The 10,674-nt window shown below is 39.1% G+C and overlaps 1 long non-coding RNA gene across 1 annotated transcript; it reads right to left on the bottom strand.

Moving 5' to 3' along the window:
- Positions 1–8,576: 8,576 nt before the first annotated feature.
- LOC125752131 (uncharacterized) lies at positions 8,577–10,438 on the bottom strand. The gene is made up of 2 exons (XR_004810392.2): positions 10,176–10,438; positions 8,577–8,796 (listed from the first exon to the last, which is right to left on the bottom strand). It is a non-coding gene; the product is annotated as an uncharacterized LOC125752131 (long non-coding RNA).
- Between the last annotated feature and the right edge of the window lie 236 nt (positions 10,439–10,674).

Here is a 10,674-nt window from a genome sequence, read left to right as displayed (position 1 = left end):
CATTTCTTTGCTTTTCTCTTCTCCTAGTATACAAGCACTTTCTCATAAGTGTTTATATCCTTCCAAAGTGATTAATATAGTGTCACACAAGCAGTAAAAATCTCGTTTCATTGATTGTCACTGGATTAGTGAATCTTAATAGGATTTTTTAACAAAGATATTTTTTTAAATGAATTTGAAAGGAATAAATATAGAAATCAGAGATTTTACACTATCTTCCTATAATGGTGGCTCAAAGGAACATCATTTAATAACACTGTGATGTTATTAAATCTCTGTAAGTTGAATAATATGAAACAAAACACTTAGAGATGGTATAGCAATAGCAGGCCTAACTTGCTCGCCAATTCTTGATACTACTTTTCTCCTCAGAAGTCTCTTGAATCAAAGTGGATTAAAGCTGTGCCTCTATAATTCTGGATAATGGCAAAGCCTAGCTAAGCACACTACCCTTTGACATTCACTCCAGTATCTGTGTCTAATTCAAAGTATCTATAGGCATGTGACAACTTACTCTTAGAATGGTATTATAAATTTAGAACTGGAAAGGGTCTCAAAACTTATCCAGCCTATAGTCTTCATTTTCAGATGCAATACTAAGGTTCTCAGGAGTTCTATCATTTTCCCAAGGGCACTCAGCTCAACAGAGAGGGTGGACACGAGCAATCATGTTTCCTTAACTTCAGGCCAACTCTTTTAACCCAACAGCATTGCCTTATACAACTTTCAGGATATTCCATGACCCAGAGATAATCAGGAGCAATGTTTAGTTATTAGATCCTTCTAATATGAGTCACAGGAAAAACAATGCACTAATTCAGAAACTCAAGAGAATCAGGACTTCTGGATGCTTCCCAGACTATTTAGAAATCATGTGAAATCCCCATGCACCTATATAAATCTTTATTTTACTTCCTACATTTTGGAGGCACACAAGAATATTGACTACAGACTGGTCCTGAAACTCTGATGTAATGAGTCAATAGCTCTTGTTTGAAACACCTTATCGTGGTTTCCAGGGCTTCTTTTTGAAGAAATTCCCTGTCTCCAAGAGTCACTGCAATCCTCCAGGGTTGGGAGTTGGACTGGAGATGAAGCGATGCTTTGGATGTTGAGGTTGCAAAGTTTAATGGTGTCAGGTTGAATAATTGCCATATTTTTTTCTTCTCCTCTCTGACTTCCTCTGTTACAACAGTAAGATATACAGTACAAATACTTAAATACATGCAGAAAAGGGAGAGATTTTATAAGGAAATGACTTCAGGCTTATTCCTTTAGGGCTGGTACAGAATTTGTCTGCCTGAGAGGTGGAGGGAGTATCCTCTCCTAAATTATGAGATCAAAAATAATGAGAAAAGGAGCCAAATTGGGCTAGGCTAAGAATTTAGGACTTAGCCTCTCTTATGGATGTAATTATGGTATTGTGGAAAACTTGCAGACATAGAAAAGATAGCTTCAAAAAAATACATGGAGACAGCCTAGAGGCCCACATGTCTAAATGTAGAATTGGCTTGAAATTGCAGTCATACAGAATTGTCCTTTAGAATCCTAATACATTAAAACAAAAAGAAATCTTAGAGGACATGTCAAACAGATGAAAGATTAAGAAACTGAGGCTCATGACAGTTAAGAGGCTATCCAAAGGTCATACAACTGTCAGACACAAATCAAAGTCAGGCCTTTCTCTGTATTTCATATTTGTAATCACCTGCTTAATACTGTGGTGAAAAGAAGTCCAGCCCCAAAATTTAAGAATCAAAATGTAATCTGCTTGAATCTATGGATTGGAGAGTTGTGAGACATGTCAAGGACACAGGGAGACTATGGGAAAAGAGAACACATATTTTCCTTTTGTCATTATTTAATGAGCAGTCCGTTCCTCCATGGCCACTGCTTTTGGCTAGGTATGAGCTATGGAAACATTTTTCCTGGATTCATCTATTCCCTGGAAAGGAAACTCAATCTGGCTTAAGAGAAAAAGTTTCTCTCCAAGTAATGATAAATTGTCTAAATTGAAAGCTCACACCATAAACAAATTTGAGCAGTACAGACATCTCACAAAATTAAATTTCCATCTAGTGAATTTGAATGATGTTTTGAGAAAAAGAGAGGATAATGTTTTCAGTCCTGCTTTATATGACTTTCTTCCACAGTAGTGTTTTTGAAGTCCACTCCCAGGTAATTAAGAACACAATCATAATGACTTCTTTTTTTTAATTTCTGCAAGCCCTGTTTTTAGTGAAATACTTAATGTGCTTTGAATGTAACCACTAATAGTATTGTTTTTACAAGGAAATAAAAAGGCTTGCAAATTTTGATATTCATGCAGTTTCACTTTACATAAAACTGAATACATCTAAGAAATTTAATCACACAAAATGTTCTACATATATTCCTATTTTTCTTTTGCATTTCCCTGGAACTAAATTTCATATATTCATACAATCCATACAGATTCTACATATTACACACTCACTAGTATGTTATCTCTATAATAGTTCTATTGTATAGTTTAAACTAAACTAAAATATAGTTGATTTAAACTACTAGTCAAAAAATTCAAGAATCAATGTTTTTTATAAAAATTATTCATAATCTTTTATATAACCAGGCTCCAACATACCTAATTTTATCTCCCACTATCCCTCATCCTCCCCCAGCTCTAGGCACTGTGAGGTGGTGCTTTCTCATCTGTGCCTTATGCTTTTTCACCATTTTTGCTCATCCTTCCTCTAACAGCAGGAAGCCTAAATCATACCCAGCCTTACGGAGTCAGATCAGATGGCTCCCTAGCACCCCAGCATTTCCTAATACTTTGATCAGGATTAACCTCACTGCTGGTAAACTCTTGGACCCTTTCCCTTTCTTCCTGCTACACCCATATCCTTTTGCCTTATAACACAGATCTTGAAGGAACAATTTACAAACAGTCTTACAACAGTTCAACTTATGATTATTTGACTTTACGATGATGCAAAAGCAATAAACCTTCAGTAGAAACCGCACTTCAAATTTTGAATTTGGATCTTTTCCTGGACTAGCAATCCTCTTTCATGATACTGGGCAGCGGCAGCAAGCTTGCTGCCACAGCTCCCAGTCTGCCAGGCAATCATGAGGGTAAACGGTCAACACAGTTGCCACAATTCTATGCCCACCCAGCCATTCTGTTACTCACTTTCAATACAGTATTCCATAAATTACATGAGATATCCATACTTCATTATAAAACAGGCTTTGTGTTGGATGATTTTGTCCAAGTATTGGCTACAAATGTTCTGAGAACGTTTAAGGCAGTCTAGGAGAAGCTATGTTTGATAGGTTAAGTGTATTAAATGCACCTTTGACTTAGGATAATTTCAACTTACAATGGTTTTATCAGGACAGAACTCTATTGTAAGCCAAGGAAGTTAGTGGTTAAGAGTGAAAACTCTAGAGTCATACAATCCGGGTTCACATCCTACCAATATGTTGACTAACTGGGGGTCTTAGTAATGTCCTTTAACTTCTCCATGCTCCAATCTCATTATTTATAAAATGAGATAATTATAGTATCTATCTCATAGAGTTGATGTAACAACCTAAGATGATATACATAAAATGATTTGAAAGGTGTCTAACATCTAGTAAGTACTCAATAAATGTAAGCTACTATCAATTTTAATTTTATTGCTATCATCATCATTTGTGGTAGTTTTCACTAACAACTGGGAGACCTACAAAGTCACCTTGTCACCTCAACTCAACTCTTTTTTTCTTATCTGTACTAAAACAGTATTAATATCTTAGTATTTTTTTATTTATTTATTCATGAGAGACACATAGAAGCAGAGACATAAGCAGAGAAGCAGGCTCCCTGTGGGGAGCCTGATGCAAGACTCAATCCCAGGACCCTGGGAACACGACCTGAGCCAAAGGCAGACATTCAACCGCTGAGTCACCCAGATGTCCCAATATCTTAGTATCTCTTGATGTGTAACAAACCACCTCAAAACGTAAAAAAAATATTTCTTATAAATTCTATAGGTCAGGCATCTGAGGGGTGGCTTAGCAGTGTTCTCTGGCTCTGGATCTCTCACAAGGCTGCAACCAAGGTGTTCGCAGAGGCTGCTGTAGTCCCAAGGCTCTATTAGAGAAGACTCACTTCTAATTTCAGGCTCTAGCTGTTGGTAAGATTCAGTCACTCACAAGTATTAGACCGAGGGCCTTAGTTACTTCCTGGCTGTTGGCTAGAGGTCACCCTCAGTTCCTCACCATGTTGGCCTCTCTCTAAAAGGCACCATACCACACTGTAGCTGGATTCATCAAAACAAACTAGTAAAAGAGAAGCAGAGATAGTATAAGCAAGAGGGGTCACTCACTGTCTTCTGTGACCTAATCCCAGAAATAATATCCTTCTCCCTACTGTCCTGCTCCATTGATTGGGAGAGTCAACAGATGCAGTCCACACTCAAAGGGACAAGATTACACAAGGTCATAGCATACTAGTGGTGGGGATTCTTGAGGGTCATCTTTCGGCTGCCTACCACATGTTATAAAGTTATTGTGGAAATTAAATGGGACTAATGTATTCAAAATTCATTGTAGAGTGCTTAGCCCCTAGCAGATATTCATCTATACGAGTTTATTCTCCCCTCTTTACTAAAATAAAAGTCCTTGAAAACAAGGCCATTAATCAGTGAGCCCTGCAGTACTTCTGCTAAGCAGATAAGGCTCTTACCAATGACTAGAGGAACAAATGATAAATGATACTGACACAATTGTTCACATTTTAGTTAATACTGTCTCCATTTTCAAAAAAACAAAACCTATGTACCTTTTAGCAGGAATTCATTTTACAGTACAAGTGTATGGTAGGCAGAATATTGGTCCCCTAAAAATGCTCTTAACTGAACCCCCGCCCCCAGGACCCGTGTATAAATTATATGGCAAACAAAGCTTTGCAGACATAATTAAGTTAAGGACCTTGAGATGGGACATTGCTCTAGATCATCCATGTGGACCTAATTCTTATCATAGGAATCCTTAGAAACAGAGAGCTTTCCCTGTCTGGAGTCAGAGAAAGAGATGTGACTACAGATTGATACAATATTGCTGGCTTTCAAGATGGAGGAAAGGGACCACTAGCCAAGGAATGTGGACACCTCCCAGAAGCTGAAAAAGACTAGACAATGGATTCTACCTGAGAGTCTCAAGAAAGGAATGTCTGCTGACAACTTGATTGTAGCCTAGTAAGATTAGTGTTGGACTTGTGATCCAGAGAACCATAAGATAATAAATGTATGTTATTTTAAGCCATAAGTTTGTGGTAATTTGTTACGTCATAACAGGTGAGAAAATATGTAAGTTACTTAGGAGAGGAATCATACGCCATACTCTCTAAATGTTCAGTGGATATATATGGTCCTTGTATAATGTGAGATATTAAAAATCATTGAAAGTTAAAAATCACTAAACATCACCATCACAAAACTCTGGGCTATTTTTAATCTTTTAAATCACTGTATTATAAAGTCATTAGCTACCATCAAAAGCAGTAAGAATATAAACTATTGTGTTTTCACTTAGCAAACACTTCTAGAATACTTACTGTGTGGTAGACACTATTACAGACACTTTAGAAATATTAACTCATTTGATCTGTTTAACTCTAAGAGATGGTTACTATTGTCATCCCTGTTTTATAGACAAAGAAGATACAGGCTTCATTAGCTTGCCCAAGAATGCATATGTAATAAGTGACAGAGTGAGAATTCAAAGCTCCAGAATCCATGCTTTTAACCATAAGTTATACTTCTTCTAAAATCATAACCTTATATGTTCCCAGTAAGTTGCTTTATGTACTATTTTGGGCTTAAGCAGAATTTTTTCGATTGTATGTTTTCTGAGTTATTTTCCCTTTTCACCCATTTAACAGTTACCAAGCACTTCCTCTGTCTTGGACATAGCTGGAAAAAGAAATGAATAAAACAATGAGCCTCCCCTTTAAGAATTCACACTTTAAGTGACAAGAGACAGATATGTAAATAGATAATGACAAAAATAATATAATAAATTCATTCCAGCAAGACTATCTCTTTTTTTAGAAACATGGGGGGAGAAGGGGAGGGAAAGGGACAAGCAGACTCTGCACGGAGTGCAGAGCCCCACAAGGGCTCAATTCCAGGTCCCTGCAATCATGACCTCAGCAGAAACCAAGAGTCAGAGACCCAACCTACTGAGCCACTCAGGAGCCTCCAAAACCATCGCTTATTCCCCATCAATGAATTCATGATTTAGAAGGAAAGGCTAGCACTTATATAAACAATTGTGATTATTTTAAATGCTACAGTAGAAGCACCTAACTGGTGCTAACAGACACAGGAAAAGGAATAACCTTTACAGGAACTGGGGCATGGGGTTTGAAGAAAGAGAGTAACAGAGTAACCTGTGAGTTTAGTACTTGAGAAAGATCATTCTAGTGAGCAGGGAAGAGATTAAGCCTGAAGAGACTTAGGCTAGAGGCCACAGATTTGCTAGGAATGGCTTAAAGTGCAGAGATGATGAGAGCTTGAAATAAGGCAGTGGCAGCAGAGATTATTAGAAGAGAGGGTAGGGTTTAGAGTGATATTAGAAGGCATTGAGACAGGGATCCAGGGTATGCCAGGGGCCTCCCTTCCTTCTCTACACCCATGAGCCTCCTTCAAGGAATAATAATAGCAAAAGAGAAGAGTAAGAATTTAGCAGTAATGGCTGTGTAAATACTAGGCTAACAGATGCTGAAAGGGAGAACTTGGATTTTGTGTCCTGCTGCCCTTCTAAGTCATTTGGACATTAACCTGGGCAAGTAGAGTCTGGATGAGGTGTTTACAGTATACAATCAGATAACAGTAGAAAGTAACAGTGCTAGAAAGATGGAAGGCATACTGGAGTGGGGAGAAATCAGTGTCTGAGAAAGGAGATAGCACTGTGGTATATTAAAAGAAAAGTTTTAATTAAAAATTTCTTTTTAGTTTTAATATTTTAAAAATTTTTTCATAAAAATTTATGAAGAGCCTGAAGTTACCTAAAGGAAACATTTCTTTTTACAATTAACTGTTTTTAAATGTTGAGTTGTCATCAATAATTATAGCTAGCAATAGCTCACTTTGAGGAGTCACTATTCAAAGTATTATTCATATATGGCCTCATTTAATCCTCAAGTGTTATTACTAATTCAGTTTATTGTTAAGTGAGACCCACAGAGATTGAATAAATTTTCCAGGTTCATCCAGGAACTAGTAAAGGTAGAATTTGAATCCAGACATTGTGGTGCCAAATCCTGAACTTGTCACTATTATTACTAACCATGTTTAGTAAATCCAGACATTCAGAATTAATTTTTTACTATGTTGAGATTCAAAGCACGCAGAAGTGCTGAAACCAGACTGTAAGTTCAAATCCTCATTTCACCACCTATTAGCTATGGGACTTCCCCTCCTCTGCAACTATCTTCCTATTTATAAATGGGAATAATAATAGTGCTTGTCTCCTAGGGCACTTCTAAGGACTAAATGAATAATGCAGAAAAAGAGTTTAGAACATATTACACATCCGATAAAATTTACTTGTTATTATCAACATTATTTTACCCTAAAGTACTGAGAATACTGGTAAGAAGCATTGTATTATACTGCATGGCCCCAATTAAGATCTGCAGTAGACAGAATAATGGCCTCTAAAAAATGTCCATGCCCTAATCCCTGGAACCTGTAAATATCTACTTTACCATGGCAAAAGGGACTTGGCAGCTGTGATTAAGGTTATGGACCTTGAGATGAAGAGATTATCCAGCATTATGTAGGTGGGTCCAATCTAATTAGATTCCTAAAAGACTGCAATTAGAGAGAAAACAACTGAAGAAAAGGCATGAGAAGTCAGAAAGATGGGAGGCTTTCAACCCAGCAATCCCAGCTTTGAAGAAGGAGAGCCACAACCCAAATATGGATGGCTTGTAGAAGCTGGGAACATGCCCTCAGCTGATGAGCTAGTATGGAACCAATACTACCAGAGCAAGGAACTGAATTCCGTCAACCTGAACAAACAAAAAGCCAAATTCTTCCCTGTAGAAAGAAACACAGACCTGTGGACACCTTGACTTTGGCCCATGAGTTCTTAGTTGGACTACAGAACTGTATGACAATACATTGCTGTTGTTTTGTGCTGTTAACTTTGTGGTAAGTTGTTACAGCAACAGTAATAAACTAACATAAGGTCTGTGTTTAACTTTTTCCTAAAAGACTCAAATATATTGATTTAAAAACTATGTAATATGCTAAAATGGATTTAACTTTTTAAAGTCAGCAATTTTAAACTATGTTAGGGGCATAAATCAATGTCTCCTTTACACTTCTATTATTAAATTCCTTAGAACCTAAAAGTTGCTGAAAGGCTAGAAGAAAGCATCATAAATAATATGCTATTATTATTTTCCTCTTTTCTTTATATTTAAAGAAATACTGTAATTTTTTTAAGTTCTCATAATTAATGGATTAATTATACTCTGATTTTCAACTAATATATTTTAAGCCCATAGCCAAGTCCCAATAAGACTCTTCATCAACGTGTTGACAAGAATTTATAATTTCTAGGTTTAAACAATTAACATGTTGCATTTATAGAGGTAAAACACTCAAAGGCCAAATACACTATGCCATGGTTATTTGCTTCTTCACTGTCTCTGAATTGGTACTCATCAGTTTCCAGAGAGTAAGGGCATGTCTGCGTGTTCACCTTTACGTCGACACTGGTTAGCAAGATTCCTGGCCCCCCAGCAGGCTTCTGTTAAATAAATGAATGAAAAACAAATACATTTTTAAATTAAGTATAGAAAATTGGAAGTAAAGCTTTCCTGAAATCTCAGTTTACTATCTCACTGGAAAACTCAAGAGGTATATTATATCAAGAGGTTAAAAGTTGGAGCTTATTTTAACCATTTTCAACAAAAATCTCAAATGTTCTGCATGCTGTACATTCTTAATCAGATTCATTAAAAAGAATTCAAATATCTTGTTAGTTTGGTACATTTATTATTATCAATAGCTATTGTGATGTTCATGTGACAATATATAAGGTTCCATGACTTAGAATTTGCTTTCTGAAAATGTCTTCTATATTACTCTTTTTGGGGTACTTTTTTTTTCCCCCACTTCCATAAAAAATTAAATGAAGCAAGTTATATCTGCTGGCCTACCTGAGAAGTCCAACATGGCCACCTTCCCTCACAATTCATAAATGAAAGCCTTGGTCTTCCTCAAAAAGATTTTCTTACCCTCCAGAACAGCACCATTCAACAGAAATGCAACAAGAAGCCACATATGTAATCTTAAATTTTCAAAAACATCCTCACTTCAACATGTCACCAGTATAAAATGAACTAGCTGACGTTCTTTCTTTTCCGTATTATATCTTAGAAATCCAGTGTGCATTTTACCCATGCCTCAATTTGGCCGACCCACACTTGAGGTGCCAACCGCAGCTCTAGAAAAACCTCCCCTCCTGTCTCCACTACTCTATCTCATCTGGACTGTTAGTTCATGAACTGGGAAGCATTTTTTTTTTTTTTTTAACTAATACGGGAAACCATCCACATCACCCTTCTTAGGTCTGCTTTTTCCAAGATCTCCTCCATGTATGGAAGACGACAAAACTGCAGGTATAAATATGTTAAATTGTACACCTTTGAGGTAAAAAAAAAAAAAATGAATTCGAACAGTCCTAAAATTCATTAATAAATGTTCTTTTATCCATCCTGTTTCATATTCTGAGTCACAACTCTGATCCTCAGAAAAATTATTTTGAAAAAGAAAGAAAAAAGCGGTCTTGAGGGCAGCCTGGCGGGGGGGCTCAGCGGTTCAGCGTCTGCCTTCAGCCCAGGGCGTGACCCTGGAGACTCAGGATCGAGTCCCACGTCGGGCTCCCTGCATGGAGCCTGCTTCTCCCTCTGCCTGGGTCTCTGCCTCTCCTCCTCTGTGTCTCTCATGAAAAATTAATAAAATATTAAAAAAAAAAATCTGCCTTGTAACACCGCTTCCACAGTATAGGCTCTGGAACAGGTAACAAGACAGCTGTTGCAGGACTGTGTGCTCCTGGGGAGCGGGGGGACCATGGGGCAACCACCACGAAGTTAAGCCCTACTATGTGCACGTCTCTCGAGTTACCTACGTCTCCTGCAAGCTTAGGGCCAGCCCTCCAGCCAACACTCGGCGTCCACACTGCAGAGGGGGATGGCATCGCGCAGCTGCACTGCCCGGTGACCTCAGAGACGACCTTCCCTCAGGCCTCAGGCCTCAGGCCTCAGGCCTCAGGCAGTTCAGACTCAGCTGCCCAGGGGTGGGCGACCGCGCAGGCCGCGTTTCTAACTGCTCCGGGGTGACGCACGCGGACCGCGCTGCACCCAGGCGCTCGCCACCACCCCACCCCACCCCCCACGCCCACCCCGGGCGCGAGCGCGTCGAGCCCGGCCAGCAGGGCGCCTCCCGGGCCTGCAGGGGTCCGCCCGCCACCCCGCCTCGGCACGCACGCGCCGCGAAGCCGCCGGGGCCCCGGAACCGCCGCCTCCCTCGCCCAGGGGCGCGCCCCCTCCCCAGGAGGCCCGTCCGCGGGGCGCCGTCCACTCCACCCCGGGGGCTGCGGAGGCGCCCCGCTGCCACTCGGCGG

The sequence above is a fragment of the Canis lupus genome, chromosome 29 (assembly GCF_003254725.2).
Source record: "Canis lupus dingo isolate Sandy chromosome 29, ASM325472v2, whole genome shotgun sequence".
NCBI classification, from domain to species: Eukaryota; Metazoa; Chordata; class Mammalia; order Carnivora; family Canidae; genus Canis; species Canis lupus.
Note: the sequence above shows the minus strand (reverse complement) of the source record. Positions and strands in the feature narration are given on the sequence as shown.